Source organism: Musca domestica, unplaced genomic scaffold (genome assembly GCF_030504385.1).
Source record: "Musca domestica strain aabys unplaced genomic scaffold, Musca_domestica.polishedcontigs.V.1.1 31, whole genome shotgun sequence".
NCBI lineage: Eukaryota > Metazoa > Arthropoda > Insecta > Diptera > Muscidae > Musca > Musca domestica.
Window position 1 is genome coordinate 1694427 of NW_026712309.1, and position 12071 is coordinate 1706497.

General features: G+C 37.4%; 1 protein-coding gene across 4 annotated transcripts in view; it reads right to left on the minus strand.

Annotated features, from left to right (window-relative positions):
• The window catches only part of LOC101899502 (RNA-binding protein fusilli), a 123160-nt gene that overhangs the window by 108279 nt on the left and 2810 nt on the right, over nucleotides 1-12071 (minus strand). Inside the window, exon 1 of one of the 4 annotated variants that reach the window (XM_005191417.4) lies at nucleotides 7634-8672. The exons of 1 other annotated variant lie outside the window; for it this stretch is intronic. The gene's annotated coding sequence lies outside the window, so the exon portion shown is untranslated. Of the gene's footprint in view, nucleotides 1-7633; nucleotides 8873-12071 lie in introns of those variants that run through there. 2 more of the 4 variants (XM_020039590.2, XM_011297554.3) reach the window with 2 other exon arrangements.

Sequence of the window (12071 nt, forward strand, 5' to 3'; positions counted from 1 at the left end):
GATAGTACTGAGTCCGGTTGGAATGTCGAAGGTCTGCGTCCAAAATGTTTGCGTGGCCAAGGCTTTAATACACCCTCCGTATGGAAAGGCGGATTCGGTAAACCTTTCATTTCACGTTCGGTCAATCGGAATAAATTGTTCTGGCTTGCGCTTACGTGTGAACAGTACCAACTCTGCCTTTGTTATGTTGACCCCTTAGACATCGCGACAGCTTTGGAAGTGCATTCTGCATAAGCTCTGATACTGTGAACAGGATTTCCCCGTAATTAACAGCAGCATGTCATCAGCATAGGCGAAAACTATGGTACTTATTTTTCCGAAGACCCTTAAAAAAATATTAACCACGGGAAGCCACAGCAGCGGCGATAACAGTCCTCCTTGTGGTCTTCCTCTGGTTACTGATTTCCTAATGAATACCTCATTAATGCTGGAATTAATGATTCTCCTGCTAAGGATTGCATCAATACAGCTCATTAGCGTATCATGAACATTAGCGCTGGCTAAGGCATTATGTATGGATTTGAGTTCCACATTGTTGAAGGCTCCTTCTATGTCAAAAAACAGTTCTTCTTCTCCTATTTTTAGATAAATGACCACCTCTTGAAGAGCAGTTTCAACAGACTCTTTTTATATATACTTACAGCTGCTCACCAGTGAATATTTCAGCTGCGTTATTATATCCAGGTCTATAAGTCTATCAAGGGTATTTGAAAGAAAGTATGATAGGCTAACCAATCTTTGGTTATTTCGAGCAGTGTGACTTGGCTTAGCCGACTTAGGTATATAAGTCACTGTAACCTCTCCCCATAGACGAGGTATGTGTGAGTGACACAAACAAACTTTATGTATCGCTTCCAGGATATCATTTACGATTTATAAGGTTGAAAGGTACCAATCGCCCTCTTGAGTCTGTTCCTGTTAATTAGTCTGTCAAGAAGATTGTCATAGCCCTCTGATCTGAGTGGGATTGAGTTGCTCCAAAAATAGTCTAAAGGCGTTCAGTCGCGCCTTTTAAAATTCCAGACGCAATTTTAGAATCTCAACTGAAATTGAACAAAAACGTTGCGGAACGGGTGAAAAATTCTTTATTGCACTCTACTCTAGCAAAAAATACAATTGAAAACCGCTAGGGACACTCCTGCCAATATACACAGCCGGTATATAGCTGTGGTTTGGCCCATCGTTCCGTATGGAAGTCTTGTCTGGCGGCACTTTATAATAGGTAATGCTAAAAATCGCTCCGGTCGAACTAAAGGTGAAAATTCATAGAAGGATTTTTGACTGGCTTAAGTTATCTGCTGGCTTCTTCGTAAAAAAAGCAAGGGCGCGTAGGGTAAACAAGTAAACATAACGGAGCGAAATTGATCTAAGTCAACCTAAAACTCCTTTGTTCTTTTACGAAAATACCAGCCCATGACTTAAACCGGTCAAAAAAGCCTCTACCTTTATCACATTTACTATACAGTAACAAGCTGCACGACAGACAAGGCTGTCCGAGCAGAATATGCTGCATACTACATGACATGGTCATGCCAGCTTGCTGCACTTTCGAAGAGCTGAATTAAATTTCAACCCTTGAACGGAACAGCGATTACATATCTCTAGCCATGGGGTTTGACAGAAATGAGATATTGATTCCAAGCAAGGAGGTCAGCCGATATATACAGACGCATCAAAGATGAAAGAAGGCACGGGAGCCAAAGTCTTCTGTGAGCAACTAAGAATGGCCTTATCCCATAAGTTGGATGGAAAAGACTCTGTTTTTCAGGTAGAAACGATGATGAAAGCGGCAAAATTGATTAAAATTATAGAGGATGAAATAACTGAACCGGTGATTATTTATGGGGATAGTCAAGCGCCTCGTAAAGCTATTAAATCTTCAACAATTAATTCCCATGGAGTCCTGTGGTACAGAACTGCTCTGAGAAATCTGCACACGACTATCCTGCTTGACTGTGAACAAGCCTTATGGCCTCGTAGTCAACAGGCCTTGAATTTGCCCACACCTAAAACTCCTCTTTGTCATTTGACCAGGGAATTAGCTTCAATTTCAATTGTAGCTACACATCCTCTAAACTAACCTAGATTATTTTTTGCAGGGTTATGTTAAAGTTCGTGTCAATACAGGCGAGCCCAATTCAATTAAGGCATTGCAAGACAACATTGAAGGATTTCTCAGTGGGATAACGGCCGAAATGTTAAAAAGAGTATGCCAAAATTGAACAAACCGGTGAACCATTTGAGGCGTAGTCGACCGCGACTTGCATGAAATAACCTTCAAATATTAAATTGTATGGACCGTACTATCAATTCAAATAAAGATTTCATGCTTTTATCTGAATATTATTTGTTGTTTTTTCTTAAAACTTTCCTGTAGCCCTTAAAAAATCGACCTGTATATCTATCACTTAGAGATATAGATCCGTTTTTAAAATCTGCGTTCAAAGGCAAAAACGAAAATGGGGATAATTTCAACTGAACATGCAGCACCAATTCAATGGCGAGGGAGAATCGATGCCTTTCATCAAAGGCCAATGCAAAAAATGTATGGTATTCCGTAAAAATGTATGGAAGTCCTCGTGAGGGTACTCCGTAAAAATGTATGGAAGTCCTCGTGAGGGCCCTCAATGCTAAGAGATCCCATAGATATCTTGCTTTTAACAACGTTTCAAATATTCCTGAACAGAACACTTCTCACGTTTTCTCTCCGTGTACTCATATCTATTCTCTCCGAATTACTAAAATTCCACAAATTCTTCTTCTTCTTGGCCCAGCAACATCGACGAAACACACAAGATGCCTTTGGAGTTGGTTGTTCAAACCTCCCAACAAGTCAGTCGAATACATAAATCTATTAGGAAATATTCGATAGAAAAGGAAATCGACAATAAACTGCATGCTTGGCGAATACGACAGAGCATGCAACAAATATAACAACAATGACAAACTACTAAAACAAAAAAGAAGACTTCGACTACAACGACGACGACGTCGGATGCAACAATTATCATCAATGTTGTAACAAATGTGACGTTTACATTGTCGTTCATTTATCGTCCAGGTGACTGAGTGTCGAGTGTCAGTCGTTGAGACGTTCTGGCTGGCCATCAGGCATTGTTGGTAGCTTGCATTGTTTTTATGGTGGAGTTGTCATGGATGTATGTATGCGCACATGTTTCATGCAACAGTTGTTGGCTGTTGTTGTTAGGAGCTAAGCTTAACACCACCTCTCTCGGCAACAGCTACGATCGTCTTCGCCAACATCGGCGAACAACATCAACAAACGATAACTCAGTCATGGTTTTATTTTATTATTTTGGTATTATACCGTAAACATTATTTTTGCAAAATTAAAAACAACAACAACAGCTAAACTTAGTTTGTTGTTTTGGCCATTTGTCCAATAATACAATATGTACCCAACACATTGTGGTAAGATAGTCACTGCGTCTATCTCAGCCAATTGACCACCACTACCACCATAAAAACAGACAAATGTGTTGTTCGGATTTTGGCAGCAAACAGCGGTTTAACGAGTTTTCTTCTTCTTCGTAATTTTTTAAGTTTGTTGTTTCTTATTTTTTAACATTTTTGTTGTTAACAAAAAAAAAAAAAAAACACGCCAACAACAAGAGGCCAAACCAAGACATAATAAACAACAGAAATAGAGTAGAGCCCCCTCTCTGGAGACAGGGGGAGGATGCAGAGAACCCAATATGGAAATAAACAACAGAGAGTAAATGAGAGAAACTCTCTGGAGAAATCAAAACAAAAAAAAAAGATGGTTCCACGCATCATCTACCATTAATGTACGTGGTCGCTACTGTCATTCCCCATATGTCGCTCAATTTCTCTCATCCGATCTCTGGTATAAATGATTTTTTTTTTCTGGGTTCTTTGATCACAATCCAGAGCAGCAAAGAGAGCCTGGCTTACATGAGTGAGTATAAGCGCCAAACCGTTGCAGATAATTGCGAATTGTTGGTAAAAACACGAAATGTTAATGATTCTTAACATACAGTTATGTGCAAAAGTATGTGATGATTGGCTTAATTATTAGAAAACCATTAAATATTTAAGTTAGATAAGAAGAAAACTTGAGAGCCACTTGAGGAGAATAACTTATTACTTACAGGGTGAGAGAATAACTTATTACTCAAAGGGAGAGACGAAAAAACTCCAAACCATTTCAGATTGCTGTCATTTCTAAGCCACTCGTCCGACAGCTGTTAAAATTATTCCATGACAGCTCATTATATTGTTTACAAGCGTACAAAAGCATTTTGGTGAGAATTTTGCAGAAAAAAAGTTATTCGTGATGGAATTCAAGCGTGATAGTGTGATTTCCCTATATTTGGCTTGAAAACCAGCATTTAAATGTGAGTAAATCTTTTGTGCCTCGTACCATAGCTCGTTACCGTGATACTTGTAGCGTAGCCTGACGTCAAGGAAGTGGACGGAAGAAAACAGCAACGTCAGCATATATGGTTCGAAAAGTAAAGAAGCGACTTGATCGAAACCCGCGTCGCAGTGGCCTAAACATGGCTCATGTGCTGAACATATCGCAATATTCCATTCGGCAAATATTGAAAAATGAGCTCGGGGTAAAGCCATTGAAATTCCAAAAAGTGCAAGAACTTATACCGCAACAGAAAGAAAATAGAAAACATCCGATGAGAAAACATTCGTTGTCCAGCAGTTTGTAAAAAACAAAATTATCGTGTTTTCTTGCCAAAGAGGTCAGCTGAAAATGTGCACCTTCGGTTGGCCACCAGAACTCAAGCGCCGGCTACGGTGATGGCGTGGGCCGCCATAACAGCCGATTGTCGCTCTCCGCTCGTATTAATCGACCGTGACATCAGAATAAATACCGAATATTACCGAGCCTTGGGCACGCAAGCAATTTGGCCGCAGACATTGGACATTCCAACAGGACTCAGCACCATCGCACTTAGAACGCGCCACCCACGAATGGTTACAAAATGAGGTTCCTTGCTTAATTTCCAGCGCACAATGGCCACCAAAATCCCCGGATACCAATCCATTGGACTATTGTGTCTGGAGTATTTTAGAAAGCAGGATTGGCAATAAAAAATACCAAAGTGTCCATCACCTCAAATAAGCGCTTCGCCGGGAATGAGCCAAAATACCGGGCAACAAAAAACAACATTTTAATTATGGCGTTTGAATTTGTTGCAGTTTTTTTATCTCACCCAAATGCGACCTGCATTTTGTTAACAAAAATACATGGACGGACGGAAGGATGGACAGACAGACGGACTGGTAGACATAAATCGACTCAGAAAGTGATTCTATTAAGATCCTCAAAAGTAACAATTTGTCTACCTCGCTTCCTTCTCCATGTTACAAACAAATGCACAAAGACATGATACCCTTACCACAATGTTGTTTAGGGTAAAAAATACTAAAGAAAATATCCATAACAAGTTAAAAAGCAATAACTTCGGCCGGGCTGAACTTTGAATACCCTCCACCATTTGGAACAAATTTAGAAATTATCAAAAAATAAAATCCGTTAAAAATTCTGTTAAAATCTTAAAAATGGCAAATATAGCCGTTGTATTGGGATCTATACGACGTGAACGCATTGTTTGTCATAAGGCGTTACCATATTCAAATTCGAAACTAGAAATAAACGGTAAATAATGTAGCTAGGGAGGTACCGTTATATCGGAGCTATACGAAGACCTGGACCTGCATAGACAATTTTCTGTCAGAGCATCCATTACGAACTTCAAATACGACATCTCAAACAATTTCGGTGAGTATTGTACCTAAAATCGTCAAAATACCGAATATAGGGAAGTACAAATATATGGGGCCTATACGAAGACCTGGACCTGCATAGACAATTTTCTGTCACAGACAATAGTTCCCATTACGAACTCTAAATAGGTAATTTTAAACTACTCTGGTGAATAATGACGCTAAAATCATCAAAATACCGAATATTGGGAGGTACCGTTATTTGGGGGCTATACAAAGACGTGGTCCTGCATAGACAATTTTATGTCATAAACTTTAGTATCCATTACGAACTTCTAATACCAAATTTGAAACAATTCCGGTGAATAATTTCGGTAAAATCATGAAAATACCGAATATAGGGAGGTACCGTTATATGAGACGCGGACCTGCACAAACAATTTTCTGTCTTAGGCTGTAGTATCTATTATGAACTTCAAATACCAAATTAGAAACAATGCTAAATCATCGAAATATCAAATATAGGGAGGTACCGTTACATGGGGGCTATACGAAGACGTGGACCTGCACAGACAATTTTCTGTCATAGGCTGTAGTATATATTACGAACTTCAAATACCAAATTATAAATAGTTCCAGTGAATAATTTCGGGTAAATCACTAAAATACCGAAAATATGGAGGTACCAACGTTGACCTACATGGCCCATTTACGAATTTTACTTGCATACTCGCAAAATAAACATGTGTGCAAAATTTAAGCCTTCTATCTCAATTCGTTCGAAAGATAGTGTGATTACAACAGACAGACGGACATCGCTAAATCGACTTAGAATTTTACGCTGATCAAGAATATATATACTTAGGGTCTGACATGAGTATTTCGAGGACAAAGTTAATATACCCTCCATAGTATGGTGGAGGGTATAAAAATATGTGTAAATTTTCATTATTAACGTGCATAATTGCTTTTATAAAAGTCGTCATAAAAATGACAAAATTAAGGTAAAAATATTTCAAAATAAACATAAAACTATATCACCTAACCGCACATATTCAATATTCAAAGATTTATAAATACACCCCAACTGTAACCTCAAACATTCAAGATTCCTTTTCTGTTCCCTATTTTGTTTTCTTTGTCGGGAATTTCTATATTTTCGAAGTCTTTGCCGAGTATGTCTAGCTTTTACAAGTCGGTAACATTGTAAACAATATAATATATTGTGATATCTGATTGGGAACATTGTTGATGAAAAGACTTTTGTTTTTGGTATCCCTATGAACATGGTATAATTATTAAAATGTCACTTCAAGTTCTCTCTTTAAATAAAATACGCTCCCCATGCATTTCAAAGCTACACACTCAAACTTTTGACCCCTACTGTTCTTCTTGGCTTGCGGATCGTTCTTCTTCTTCTCTCTTATTTTTACAAAAGAAAATTTTTCTGGTATTCTTAATGTTGGTCGTTACTTTTAACTGTAAATTTCTTTTCACTTCACAGATCATCAACAGTCAAGTCAAAACAGAAGAAGAAAAAAAGCAACAACAAGAAAATCAGGAAAGAGATGACGTTTTGAAACGAAACGTAAGACAATAAATTGTAGAAAAAGAAGAAGTTGGCAGCCCATTCAGGAATAGCAGTTTGGAGTATTTTTAAACTGAGTTTTATTTCTTTTAAATTCGGAGGAAGATGAATGGAATTCGAATGTAGGGGGTAAACAATGCAATAAATTTTTGGGAAATCGTATTTTATTAAATGAGTCTATTTTTTGATATATGTGGCCAGCTATGTGTGTAGAAATGCCTATAGTATCATGTTGGTTGATAGATCAGATTCATAGGTAGATATGTTGGGGGGTAAGTTACGTAGACATGTAAGTAGGCAGTTTTAAGTGGTACTTACTTTAGCACTGCACTTGTTGCACGCATGAAAGCGTTTTGCGTGTTGTTGGATTCAGTTGTTGTTTTTGTTGTTATAGAAAAATAACTTTTGATAAGTTACAGGTGGTTGTGGTGGTGGTTGCTGTTGTAAAATCGTAAATAAAAACACTGAATGTCACTATTTTTGCTGATAAAGGGAAGAAATGTTTTAATTTACGGTTCCCAATGGTTCGACTCTGATTATTTGCCAGATGGAACCTGGGGGGGAAACAATGTTTGTCCAATTTCTATTTTTAGTCTTGTGTTATATTTCTAAGCAGGTTTTTAGTTTTACTGACAAGTTTTTTTTTTCTATTTTTGTTCGTTGTATCCACAATTTTCCTCCAGCTTTTCCACAACTTGGAAAATCAAAAAAAAAACGTACAAGTTTCAAGATTTCCGTTTCTCCAACAGGTTGTAGATAATTACCAATGGCTGGCTGAGTGGATGCCAGGCAGAAATGTTCAAGTAACTGGATGTTTGGCTAGCTAGCTTGGATTTTCCCAATCTGTTTTTTTTCGTTTTTGAGCTAATGGAAACTTTCAATATTGATGCAAGTGTTATCTTTTTTTTCTTAATTTTTTGTTGAGCACAATTCACAAGTTGTTGATATCTGTCCGTCGAAAAAATATTTGTTTTTCTTTCAGGCCTTATTTGTTTATTGCACTTTTTTATCTTAATTTGTTTTAAGATGTCATGGAAGAAAACTAGTATCACTGATTTGTTTTGAGGTTTTTTCTAGGATTTTAATTTTTTATTATTGCAAAAATCAAAAGATATTCCTTAAAAATGTTTGTTTAAAAAATCCGCAACTAATGTTTGGGTAAAGTTTTCAATATTTTGCGCCGTCGCTTTAGTCCGAGGTTATCCGTTTAGTCGCGCTCTCCGTTAGATGGCAAGACAGCAACTGGTGATTTGTGGTTTCCACTGTGTGTACGAAAACCTGAACAATCAACCAACCAAGCGGCCAACTAACGAGCGTTTCGACTTTTGTATTTTGTTATTTTTTCAATTCTTCTCCTTCTTTACTACACCTATGCATATATTTTTTGTTTTTGTGAGTATATCTGGTCCCCAATTTCCAATTTTAACAAAAACAACAACCAAGTCAAACCAAATCGTGTTTCTTTTGTTGATTCTGCTTGTCATTCATTCATTCAGTAACAGAAAAAATACACGTAACTCTTGCCACAACTCATTTAACCAGGTGTTTATTGTAACAGTGTTGGTGTTAAAATTACTCTCTCTCGCAACTCTCTTGATTTTTTTCCAAATACATTATCAAGATATTCCATTAAATACCCATGGTGGAGAAAATTTCTCTCTGCTCTCTTTTAGCAGTTAATATCGTGTTCACCTTTATGGTACTTCCATAATGATCCAGAGAAGAAGAGACAGAGAGAACACAAACCCACCAATACTGCCTCATTTACACCTTTACTCACCTGTATTACCCACACTAACTCTCTCTTGCTCCCTCTCCCATGCACCACTTTACTATATCTCTCAAAATACTGTGGAGCATTGAGATGCCTTCACGCATTACCTTTGCTTCGTAATGAATAACCGACGGCTGAAATGGGTTTTGTTTTTTTCTTTTCCTGTGGCATCTATCTCAGTGTACCGTAAACCACTATCTGAATTAATCTGAGATCCAAGATAAACACCTCCAAAAAAAGAGAAAAGAGATTATTTATGACTTACGAGTTCTATGGATAGATATCTGACCGCCTAACGGACTACTACCTGCAAAAAAGAGTCAACAGTTTTATCGGATTAGCAAGGCTTATCCGAGTATTAATGAATTGTTATGTTTTTGCACAATTTTGATGTTTTGAAGCCGAACAAAATATTACATACATTCCAATGGTTTATATAGCTTCTGAGAATTGCTATTTTTAAATGAAGCATAACTTCCGATTAATCGACTCTTTTTATTAAAAAGTCAAAAAGTGGCAATATTTTCACATTGAAGTGACAATTTAAGCTTTGATTTCTTTTAGTCTTATAGGTAAAAATACATAAAACGTTTTTTTGACTGGCTTAAGTCATCAGCTGTCTTCTTCGTAAAAGTACAAAGAAACGTAGGGAAAAAAATTAAATTATGGGTCGAAATCGAACTACGGCAACATAAAACTCCAGCCGATGACTTAATCCTTGTCAAAAACTTGTTCTCAGCATTCTCACCTTCAGACTCCTAGCTTATTTTTAGGGCAAAACTCATGGTATAAACATTACACGTAACTATAACAAATATATAGAGTTATATAAGCACACTTTTAAACGTTCTCAAACCCTATTGCTATCGATGCACTCATTTTTACTAGGGAGTGAAACGTGCTCTAGAGCTGGATTTCTCGAAGAGAGCGAGTTTTATATGGAGTTTACTACTACTCTTTTGGACGAGCTCCCGTGTCACTCCTGTTTGAAAATTAGAGTGGGAGCCGAATAGCTCGAAATAGAGAGAGAGTTTACTCTAAGAGTTTGTTCGCTAGTTTGTGTCTGCGTGTGTGCATAACAGCAAACCGGGTTTGATGTTGCTGTGTACTGTGGCAGAGGTGGGTGTGATCGTCTTCAATATCAAAGAATAGAGTAGAAATAGTAGCAGTAGAAGCAAGGGGCCGGTGGATTTTGGGTACAAAAGCAACAATACTATCATATGCTTTATTGGATCAGATTAGCGACAATGTTTTTCAACGTGTTTAGTTTTGTTTCCATTGCTGCCGTGGTTTCAGAAACTACACATACATAGAACTACAAAAACGGTATGACAAAAACTAATAGAGTGCTCGGCAAGAGTAAAATTAGCTTGTTTCTTAACAAATTTTGCTCAAAAAAGAGCAAATCGTGCTCTACCTTACTCCAGCAAAATCAGAAAAGAGCATTTGGCTCCTTTTGTTTTTCTTAATCCCACTAGTGCTGCCGAGCGAGTTTCACTGTTCTCTTGAATTCGAGCGAGTTTTTCGGATGTCTGATTGCTATATAAACAATTTAACTCATGCACGTTTCGTGTTTTGTTTCACTGTCAAACCTATTTAGCTTGGTATATAATTTAATTGACTTAAAAAGGTTACATGTCCAGCATTTCACTGGCATCGTCTCCCTTTCGATTGCAAAGAAAGTCATAAAAATTGCATATTTGCTGGGCATTTCGATGTCGGTTGCGATAATTTGCGACATTTTGTTGCTACCAATTTGGGATCTTAATTGTATGACATTTCCACAGGATCGAACAATTCCTCACAAGCATCATTGATTTTTTTTTTTGTGCAAAAAATGTGTTCGCTGCGATGTGACATGTGAAAGCAAAATTAATTGGGCGCCATTTTAATCGGAGTCAATGGTTAATTTCAGGCGCTTTAAGTAAAACGAATATTTTGTTGAAAGTGACTTTGACTGCATTCTATGATGAGATTAATGGGTACCTCTTCAAAATATTTTTTAATCGAAATATTTACCTCGCAGGTTATGAGATAAATGCCTTCTTCCTTAAATTTTCAAATGGTAATAATTTTAAAAATGTTAAAGTATAATAACAAGTAAACCAGTAAAGCTAAGTTTGGCCGGATTGAGCTGTTAGTACTTTCCACCATTTGGAAGGAACTTAAAAATGTCAAAAAAATCCGCTCAAAGAAAAACCTTTAAATGGGGGCTATACGAATACGTGGTCCTGCAAAAGTAATTTTTTGTCAAAGGCTGTAGGATCCATTAGGAACTTTAAATACGAAATTTGAAACAATTCCGGTGAAACATGTTGCTATTATCATCAAACTTGAAGCAATTCCCGTGAATAATGTTGCTAATATCATTAAATTACCGAATATAAGGAGGTGCAGTTATATATGGGGTATATGAAGATGTGGACCTACATAGACAATTTTCCGTCATAGGTTGTAGCACCAATTACGAGCTTCAACTGCGAAATTTGAAACGATACCGTTAAAAAATTATGTTAAAAATCATCAAAATACCGAATATCGTGGGGGTACCGTTGTATAGGGGCTATACGATATCATGGACAATTTTCTTCCAGGGGGTTAAGAACTCAGAGGGAACTCCTTGTGTGGATTTTCAGAAAATTCGAATGAAAATGTGGGCATCTGTGACCGATGTGGGCATCTGTGACCGGCTGATCTGTGCAAAATTTTAGCTTTCTATCTTTATTCGTTTTCGTTGACTCTAGCGTTATTACAACAGACGTCGGACAGGGCTAAATTGCCTTTCAGTTCTCCTACCAGGCGTGTCCCCACCGATGAATAGGGAAGATCGATGATCACACTATTTTTCTCCAACTAGGGCGTCATAGTTACGAACTGATTGGAGCGGAATAGTGTGATCACCCGTCTCTGGGGATCTTCAGATTCCCTGCAGATAAAAAACTGACTATGAGAGTGTTTCCTAAAACAAAAAATAAAACATGG